Here is a 10,832-nt window from a genome sequence, read left to right as displayed (position 1 = left end):
GTTCTCAAAACTCACACCACTGACCTAATAATGAACAAAATGACAGTCATGTCTGTAGCTACTTGTAACAAAAGACTCTCAGTAGTGTTGTATTTCAGTTTAATGAAGAAAGATTACAAATGTGTAGAAAGAAGCAACTACCCAGAGACAATCTGAGGACTGAATGAAAAGAACAGTCTTTATGGTGTCCTTATAAATGTGCCACCTGGCTAACGAGAGAGAAAGCATGATTCCTAGTTAATTTTCCATATTAGTGTAATGAGAAGAAATAGACAAACTGCCACAGGGTTCATTTATCTAATGTTTCAACCAGCAGACACAGCACAGCTTCTTCTAAAACAGGACAAAGGTGGAGGGAAAAAAAAAAAAAAGATTCTAAACTGCTTCTTTTGGCCTTATAAAATAATAAAGCAGGGCCACTAAAAATAGTGGTTTGAGGATGACACCAATCATTTATAGTTCATTGTTTCTACCCAAATATGACTTTTGCAAAACATTTATTTTAATAAGCTGCTGGCTGAATTACACCTAGAGCATCAAGGTTAGCCTCATATGTCCCATTACTATGAATATCTCCCTGGGCAGTCAAATAAATATCTGTTTTGTTTGTGGATACTTATTCTGTTGCTTTTTGAGTAGTGAGTATTCACTGTACAAACCATATAGCAGCTATTTAACCTAAAGAACAACTTCTCTTGAATTTTGACAAGGAACAAATAAATATTAGTATGTAGTAAGTATTTTGGTTACACACTAGAAAAAGTGATGATTCCTAGTACAAATGCCTCATATTGTAGCCATAGAACAACTGGTTAAAGAATTGTCCTTGTAGGTCTAAACATTGTAGATCCACTGGGAATACAATATTTGCATTATTTATAGGGCATAGTTTACTAAAATGCTCTGCAATCATTGACTATTTCTGACAACAGTTCCGTCGAAATAGCCCTACGTGAGGTACTATCTGCTTAGTGCCACTTTGGGAAGTAACATATACATAGTATCTTTGAAAATTACCCAGAACAATCAATAACGGAAGGGACTGGGTTTACATAAAGGTTTACTGTTACTATCAGTTCAGTTCAGTTGCTCAGTCATGTCTGACTCTGCAACCCCATGGACTGCAGCACGCCAGGCTTCCCTGTCCATCACCAACTCCTGGAGTTTGCTGAAACTCATGTCCATCTAGTTGGTGATGCCATCCAACCATCTCATCCTCTGTCATCCCCTTATCCTCCTGCCTTGACTTTCCCAGCATCATGGTCTTTTCTAATGAGTCAGCTCTTTGTATCAGATGGCCAAAGTATTGGAGTTTCAGCTTTAGCATCACTCCTTTCAATGGATATTCAGGACCAATTTCCTTTAGGATTGACTGGTTTGATCTCTTTGCTGTCCAAGGGACTCTCAAGAGTCTTCTCCAACACCACAGTTCAAAAGCATCAATTCTTTGGCACTCAGCTTTCTTTATAGTCCAACTCTCACATCCATACATGACTACTGTAAAAATCATAGCTTTGACTAGATGGACTTTTGTGGGAAAAGTAATGTCTCTGCCTTTTAATATGCTGTCTAGGTTGGTCAGAGCTTTTCTTTCAAGGAGCAAGTGTCTTTTAATTTCATGGCTGCAGTTACCATTTGCAGTGATTTTGGAGCAGAAAGTGAAGAAGAACTAAAAAGCCTCTTGATGAAAGTGAAAGAGGAGAGTGAAAAAGTTGGCTTAAAGCTCAACATTCAGAAAACTAAGATCATGGCATTTCGTCCCATCACTTCATGGGAAATAGATGGGAAAACAGTGGAAACAGTGTCAGACTTTATTTTGGGGGGCTCCAAAATCACTGCAGATGGTGATTGCAGCCATGAAATTAAAAGATGCTTACTCCTTGGAAGGAAAGTTATGACCAACCTAGATAGCGTATTCAAAACCAGAGACATTACTTTGCCAACAAAGGTCCATCTAGTCAAGGCTATGGTTTTTCCAGTAGTCATGTATAGATGTGAGAGTTGGACTGTGAAGAAAGCTGAGTGCCGAAGAATTGATGCTTTTGAACTGTGTTATTGGAGAAGACTCTTGAGAGTCCCTTGGACTGCAAGGAGATCCAACCAGTCCATTCTAAAGGAGATCAGTCTGGGGTGTTCATTGGAAGGAATGATGCTAAAGCTGAAACTCCAGTACTTTGGCCACCTCATGCAAGAGTTGACTCACTGGAAAAAGACTGATGCTGGGAGGGATTGGGGGCAGGAGGAGAAGGGGACGACAGAAGATGAGATGGCTGGATGGCATCACCGACTCAATGGACATGAGTTTGAGTGAACTCTGGGAGTTGGTAATGGACAAGGAGGCCTGGTGTGCTGCAATTCATGGGGTTGGAAAGAGTCGGACATGACTGAGCAACTGAACTGAACTGGAGCTACAAAAATAAAGTCTCTTACTGATTCCTTTATTTCCCCATCTATTTGCCACGAAGTAATGGGACTGCAGGCCATGAACTTCGTTTTTTGAATGTTGAGTTCTAAGCCAGCTTTTTCACTCTCTTCTTTCACTTTCATCAAGAGGCTCTTTAGTTTCTGTTTGTTTACTGCCAAAAGAGTCATATCATATGCATATCTGAGGTTATTGATATTTCTCCCTGCAATCTTTATTCCAGCTTGCACTTCATCCAGTCTGGAATTTTGCATAATATACTCTGCTTATATGTTAAATAAGCAGGGTGACAATTTATAGCCTTGATGTGCTCCTTTCCCAATTTGAAACCAGTTCGTTGTTCCATGTCTGGTTCTAACTATTGCTTCTTGACCTGCATACAGATTTCTCAAGAAGGTATTCTCATCTCTTTAAGAGTTTTCCACACAGTCAAAGTCTTTAATGTAGTCAGTGAAGCAGAAGTAGATGTTTTTCTGGAGTTCTGTTGCTTTTTTTCTATGATCCAACAGATTCTGGTAATTTGATCTCTGGTTCCTCTGCCTTTTCTAAATCCAGTTTGAACATCTGGAAGTTCTCAGTTCATGTATTGTTGAAGCCTAACTTGGAGAATTTTGAGCATTACTTTGCTAGCTTGTGAGATGAATGCAATTGTGTGGTAGTTTGAATATTCTTTGGCATTGTCTTTCTTTGGGATTGGAATGCAAACTGACCTTTTCCAGTGCGGCCTCCTCAGACAACCCTTTTGCCTTTTTCATGTCTTCTTGGGGATGGTTTTTATCACCGCCTCCTATACAATGTTATGAACCTCCGTCCATACTTCTTCAGGCACTCCATCTATCAGATCTAATCCCTTGAATATATTTGTCACTTCCACTGTATAATCGTAAGGGATATGATTTAGGTCATACCTGAATGATCTAGTGGTTTTCCCTACTTTCTTCAATTGAAGACTGAATTTGGTAATAAGGAGTTCATGATCTGAGCCACAGTCAGCTCCCAGTCTTGTTTTTGCTGACTGTATAGAGCTTCTCCATCTTTGACTGCAAAGAATAGAATCAATCTGATTTTAGTATTGACCATCTGGTGCTGTCCATGTGTAGAGTCATCTCTTGTGTTGTTGGAAGAGGGTGTTTGCTATGAGCAGTGTGTTCTCTTGGCAAAACTCTGTAAGCCTTTGACCTGCTTCATTCTGTACTCAAGGCCAAACTTGCCCATTACTCCAAGTATCTCTTGACTTCCTTCTTTCACATTCCAGTCCCCTATGATGAAAAGGACATCTTTCTTTGTGTTAGTTCTAGAAGGTCTTGTAGGTCTTCATAGAACTGTTCAACTTCAGCTTCTTTGGCATTAGTGGTTGGGGCATAGACTTGGATTGCTGTGATGTTGAATGGTTTGCTTTGAAAATGAACAGAGATTATTCTGTCATTTTTGAGATTGCACCCAAATACTGCATTTTGGGCTCTTCTTTTGACTAAGAGGGCTACTCCATTTCTCTAAGAAATTCTTTTCCACATTAGTAGACATAATGGTCATCTGAATTAAATCCAACCATTCAAGGGAATGGCAAACCACTTCAGTATTCTTGCCTTCAGAACTCCATGAACAGTATGAAAAGGCAAAAAGATATGACACTGAAAGATGAACTCCCTGGGTTGGTAGGTGCCCAACATGCTCCTGGAGAAGAGTGGAGAAATAGCTCCAGAAAAAATTAAGATGCTGAGCCAAAGCAAAAGCAACACCCAGTTGTGGATGTGACTGGTGATGGAAGTAATGTCCATTTCTCTAAAGAACAGTATTGCATAGGAACCTGGAATGTTAGATCCATGAATCAAGGTAAATTGGAACTGGTCAAATAGGAGATGGCAAGAGTGAACATTGACATTTTAGGAATCAGTGAGCTAAAATGGACCAGAATGGATGAATTTAATTCAGAAGACCATTATATTGACTACTGTTCCTCTATCCACAGTTACATCATTGCCCAAGCTCCTCACATGAGCAAACAGTTATTGCTTCATGTTCTTTTTTTTCTTTAAAAACACTGAATTCCTAAGACTATTTTAGATAACTCTCTTTTTGTAAGAATCATAAGAATTTAAAGATATTGATTATACATAACTAGATTACCTTTTATTGATTATCCACAATGATCATGACTAATATGCTTGGTGTAATGGAAAGAAGAGAGTATTTAGAATAAGGCCTAGCTCTGCCATTAATTAAATTCCATCAAATCACTTCCTTTTTTTCACTCAAAAGATTAAAGATTTTGAACAACTGATTCCTAAGGTCCTTTCTGGCATTAAAAGTCAGTCATTTTATATCCTTTATGTTCATATAATGGTGAATTCTATAACGGCCTTATTTTTTCATGATTATCTTCTGGAAGAAAATCTGATACTATCTAATACTTTAACCCATATTTCAGTGACTGCCTTTTTTGGAAGATGATTATGTGTGAGCTGACAAAGTACTTGATCTTAACTGACACTGGGTTAATGTAACAAACTCATATCAACAAGAGAGATGAATTGGAGGTACAGGTAGATGACAAGGGACTGTAATTAAATGCAGGACTCATTGTGCATGTTAATAAAACCTATCAAATTTATCCTCAGTGGAAGATAACTGAAGAAATACTCCTACATTAATTACATTCCAAAACCATATGTAAATAGTCCAAAATTGTTTTCAGCTCACTTTAAGATAAACAATTGTAATGTGGTCATGCTAAAACATCACTTTTCCTTGGATGTCTAATGATCCTGAAATAATTCGAACTAATTTGATGGTGTGAGCTGTTGCTAAGCTTTCAAGCTACAGAGGTAAAATGCCGAAATCTTTAAGCAAGGTATTAAGTTTTAATTGGTCATTAACACTTGAGAGAGAATTAATTTCTATGGTTTACTAATCAGACTGTAAAGGAATGGGACATAGACAAGTGACAGTGTAGGAGACAATACAGTACAATGTTTACAACTAGAGCCTCATTTAAGGAGGGCAGGAAGAGATAAGGGCTTCCCTGGTGGCTCAGATGGTAAAGAATCCGCCTGCAATGCGGGAGGCCTGGGTTCGATCCCTGGGTTGGCAAGATCCCCTGGAGGAGGACGAACAACCAAGAATATGTACTGCTGATGAGGAAATGATTCCAGAATCCTCAGATTGATTCCAAAAGAAGAAAGGAGCATAGAAAGATAGAGCAATGTTGGGCATCCTTGTGTCTTTTTCATTTTTGCCTCTGGTTGATTTTGGCTTTATCAAACCTTATATGGAAAATTAAATATTGGTACTGATTTTCAACTTTCCTTGTTGAAAGTGGGCAGCCACATCCTTACCATGTCATCATGGTGAAATTCCTCAGGCTTTTACTTTGGGTTCGGCTATGTGATTTGCTTTGGTCAATGGAATATTAGTGGATGTGATGCTAACAGAGGCTTGAATTATGATTGCTTATTTTCATTTGTACTTTCCACTCAATAACTTGTCATAAGGAAAATATACACCAGATAGGAACTGACCAAAGGAGAATGAGGGGCATATAGACACTAGCTTCAACTTTCAGTTAAGTTCAGCTAACCCATGCAATGCGATAAAACTGCACACTGAACCCAGGTTGTGTTACCAGCAGGGATGCAGTTGGCCTACAAACCCAGGGTAAAAAATTCTTACTATTGTAAAACACTGAGTTTTAGGATCTTTGTTTCACAGTATATTCAACAACCATAGTAAATTATACTTTAGTGATACCTTCTTATGTTTTCAGAAAAGTCTTTTCTTGCTTTTTTCTTGAATATCAAAACAATACTTATCATTGCAAAAAATTTAGACAGTAATTTTGTATATTCTGTTTTACCAAATATATGTACATATCTAAGCTTATAGCTGTTTTTACTTGAATACATATCAAAAGCAAATAAACTTTGTGTCTATAAAGGAAGTCCATATTAAATAATTCTACTTTCATGAATAATGGCATATGTATTATATATCTACAAAAGATATTAGAGCTGATGCTAGTCTTAAGCAGAAATAAAAATTCCTTGCATGTGAACTAATTTAAAATAGGTAATAAGAAAAACTTTGTTACAGAATTTTTAATGAAAGTAAATAATCAGGTTACTTTAAATTTTTAAAACTATATATTGACAGAGTCTGTGTATATCTGAAAATACAAACTTCTGGAAAATTTCTGATAGTTGACATAGATGTGTTACACATTCTCAAAAATGAGATCCAATAGTTATACATAATTTTCTTAGTAACTGTATTTAAAACTGTAATTTTAATTGGTTGTTACTCCATTTTAATTTTACTCAGGGGTCCAAGTATCCTTAATTAAAAAAAATTTTAAAAACAATTAATTTTTATATTGCACTATAATCAATTAATGGGCTCCCCTGGTGGCTCAGAGGTTAAAGCGTCTGCCTGCAATGCAGGAGACCTGGGTTCGACCCCTGGGTCGGGAAGATCCCCTGGAGAAGGAAATGGCAACCCACTCCAGTATTCTTGCCTGGAGAATCCCATGGACGGAGGGACCTGGTGGGCTACAGTCCACGGGGTCGCAGAGTCAGACACGACTGAGCGACTTCACTTCACTTCACTTCATAATCGATTAACCATGTTGTGATAGTTTCAGGTGCATGGCAGAAAGTCTCAGCCGTACATATACATTCATTCATTCATGTGGCAATTTCCCATCCAGGTTCCCACATAGCATTGAGTAGAGTTCCCCGAAGTATAAAGTAGGTCTTTTATGATTATCCATGTTAAATACAGCAATGTATATGTATGGATCTCAGACTCCCTAACTATCCCTTCTCTCCTACCTCCCCCCACCATAACCAAAATTTCATTCTTTAAGTCTATGACTCTGTTTCTGTTTTATAAATAAGTTGAAATGCATCATTTCTTTATAGTTTTCACATATAGGGGATATCATATGATATTTCTCTTTCTCTGTCTGATTTTACTCAGTATGACAACCTCTAGGTCCATCCATGTTGCTGCAAATGGCATTATTTTTTTCTCTGTTATGGTTAATATTCCATTGTATATATGTATCATATCTTCTCCATCTATTCCTCTATTGATGGACATTTTGGAGAAGGCAATGGCACCCCACTCCAGTACTCTTGCCTGGAGAATCCCATCGGTGGAGGAGCCTGGTAGGCTGCAGTCCATGGGGTCGCTGGGAGTTGGACACGACTGAGTGACGTCACTTTCACTTTTCACTCTCATGCATTGGAGAAGGAAATGGCAACCTACTCCAATGTTCTTGCTTGGAGAATCCCAGGGACGGAGGAGCCTGGTGGGCTGCCGTCTATGGGGTCGCACAGAGTTGGACACGACTGAAGCGACTTAGCAGCAGTAGCAGTAGCATTCATTGATGGACATTTAGGTTGTATCCATATCCTGGCTATTGTAAATAGAACTGCAATAAAAATTGGACTGCGAGTATCTTTTTGAATTAGGATTTTCTCTGACATATGCCCAGAAGTGGGATTGCAGGGTCATATGGTAACGCTTTTTATTTTTTAAGGAACCTTTGTATTGTTCTCTATAGTGGCTATACCAATTTACATTCCCACCAACGCTGTAGGAAAGTTCTCTTCTCTCCATACCCTCTCCAGCATTTATTGTTTGTAGAATTATTTTATTTTTTAATTGGAGGATAATTGCTTTACAATGTTGTGTTGTGTTCTTCCATACATCACATGAATCAGTCACCCCTCTCCCTTTGAAACTTCCTCCCATTTCCTACACAATACCATCATGCTAGGTTGTTACAGAGCACTGAGTTTGAGCACCCTGCCTCATACAGCAAATACCCACTGGCTATCAATTTTACATACAGAAAAGTATAAGTTCCAATGCTACTCTCCTAGTTTGCCCCACCTTTTCCTTCCCCAACTATGTCCACAAGTCTGTTCTCTATGTTTGCATCTCCATTGCTGCCCAGGAAAATAGGCTCACCAGTACCATCATTCTAGATTCAATGCATACTTGTGTGCCAAGTCGCTTTAGTCACTAGATGCCATATATATGCATTTGTGGTCTGTCATTCAGTTGGGTCTGACTTGCAACCACAGGGACTGCAGCATGTCAGGCTTCCCTGTCTTTCACTATCTTCCAGGGTTTATTAAAAGTCATATCTATTGAGTCAGTGATACCGTCCAACCATCTCATCCTCTGTTGCCCTCCTTTTTCTCCTGCCCTCAATCTTTCCCAGCATCAAGATCTTATCCAATGAGTCAGATCTTCACATCAGGTGGCCAAATTACTGGAGCTTCATCTTTGGTATAAGTCTTTACAGTAAGTATTCAGGGCTGATTTCCTTTAGGATTGACTGGTTTGATCTCCTTGCTGTCCAAGGGATTCTCAAGAATCTTCTCCAGAAAAACAGTTTGAAAGCAACAATTATTAGGCACTCAGCCTTCTTTATGGTCCAACTCTCACATCTGTATATGACTACTGGAAAAACCATAGCTTTGACTAGATGGACCTTTTTTGACAAAGTGATGTCTCTGTTTTTTAATATACTGTCTAGGTTTGTCATATCTTTTCTTCCAAAGAACCAGTGTCTTTTAGTTTCATGGTTGCAGTCATTGTGTGAGTTTGGAGCCCAAGAAAAGAAAATAAAAAGCTTCCACTTTTTCCCCATCTATTTGCCATGAAGTAATGGAACCGGATGCCATGATCTTTGTTTTCTGAATGTTGAGTTTTAAGCCAGCTTTTTCACTCTCCTCTTTCACTCTTATCAAGAGTAGCTTTATGGAACTGCCATCTTCCAGCGATTCGCCAAGATGACCAACACAAAGGGAAAGAGGTGGGGCACCCACTGCATGTTCTCCAGGCTTTTCAGAAAACATGGAGTTGTTCCTTTGGCCACATACATGTGAATCTACAGGAAGGGTGATATTGTAGATATCAGGGGAATGGGTACTGTTCAAAAAGGAATGCCCCACAAATGTTACCATGGCAAAACTGGGAGAGTCTACAATGTTACCCAGCATGCTGTTGGCATCACTATAAACAAACAAGGGCAAGATTCTTGCCAAGAGAATTGATGTGCATATCAAGCATATTAAGCACTCTAAGAGCCGAGATAGCTTCCTGAAATATGTGAAGGAAAATGACCAGAAAAAGAAAGAAGCCAAAGGGAAAGGGACTTGGGTTCAGCTGAAGCGCCAGCCTGCTCCACCCAGAGAAGCACACTTTGTGAGGACCAATGGAAAGGAACCCGAACTGTCAGAGCCCATTCCCTATGAATTCATGGCCTGATGGGTGTAAAAATAAAGATTTGGACTGTAAAAAAAAAAAAAAAAAAAAAGAATAGTTTTAATTTCTCTTTGCTTCCTGCCATTATAGTGGTACCATCTGTATATCTGAAGTTATTGATATTTCTCCCTGCAATCTTGATTCCAGCTTGTGCTTCATCCAGTCTGGCATTTCAAATGATGTACTCTGAATAGAAGTTAAATAAGCAGGGTGACAATATACAGCCTTGAAGTACTCTGTTCCCAACTTGGAACCAGTCCATTGTTCCATGTTCGGTTCTAACTGTTGCTTCTTGTCCTGCATACAGGTTTCTCAGGAGGCAAGTAAGGTGGTCTGGTATTAACATTTCTTGAAGAATTTTCCACAATTTGTTGTGATCCACACAGTCAAAGGCTTTAGCGTAGTCAATGAAACAGAAGTTGATTTTTTTTTCTGAAATTCTTTTGCTTTTTCTATGATCCAAAGGATGTTGGCAATTTGATCTCTGGTTCCTCTGCCTTTTCTAAAATCAGCTTGAACATCTTGAAGTTCTTGGTTTACATCCTATTGAAGCCCTTGGTTTACATCCTATTGAAGCCTAGCTTGAAGGATTTTGAGCATGAACTTGCTAGCATATGAAATGAATGCAATTGTGCAGTAGTTTGAATATTCTTTGGCATTGCCTTTCCTTGGGATTGGAATGAAAATTCACCTTTTCTTGCCCTGTGGCCACTGCTGAGTTTTCCAAATTTGCTGGCATATTGAGTGCAGTGCTTTCACAGCATCATCTTTTAGGATTTGAAATAGCTCAGCTGGAATTTCATCACCTCCACTAGCTTTGTTTGTAGTGATGCTCCCTAAGGCCCTCTTGACTTCACACTCCAGGATGTCTGGCTCTAGCTGAGTGATCACACCATCTTGGTTATCTGAGTCATTAATATCTTTTTTGTGTAGCTCTGTGTATTCCTGTTCCCTCTTCTTAATATCTTCTGCTTCTGTTAGGTCCATGCCATTTCTGTCCTTTATTGTACCCATCTTTGCATGAAATGTTCCCTTGGTATCTGTAATTTTCTTGAAGAGATCTCTAGTCTTTCCCATTCTATTGTTTTCCTCTATTTCTTTGCATTGATCTCTTAGGAAGGCTTTCTTATCT

The 10,832-nt window shown here is 38.8% G+C and overlaps 1 pseudogene; it reads left to right on the top strand.

Moving 5' to 3' along the window:
• The first annotated feature begins 9,203 nt into the window (after positions 1–9,203).
• On the top strand, positions 9,204–9,757 carry LOC120860817 (annotated as a pseudogene).
• The last annotated feature ends 1,075 nt before the right edge of the window (positions 9,758–10,832 follow it).

The sequence above is a fragment of the Oryx dammah genome, unplaced genomic scaffold, assembly GCF_014754425.2.
Source record: "Oryx dammah isolate SB20612 unplaced genomic scaffold, SCBI_Odam_1.1 HiC_scaffold_11203, whole genome shotgun sequence".
Classification (NCBI taxonomy): domain Eukaryota; kingdom Metazoa; phylum Chordata; class Mammalia; order Artiodactyla; family Bovidae; genus Oryx; species Oryx dammah.
This window is presented reverse-complemented; position numbering and strand designations above follow the sequence as displayed.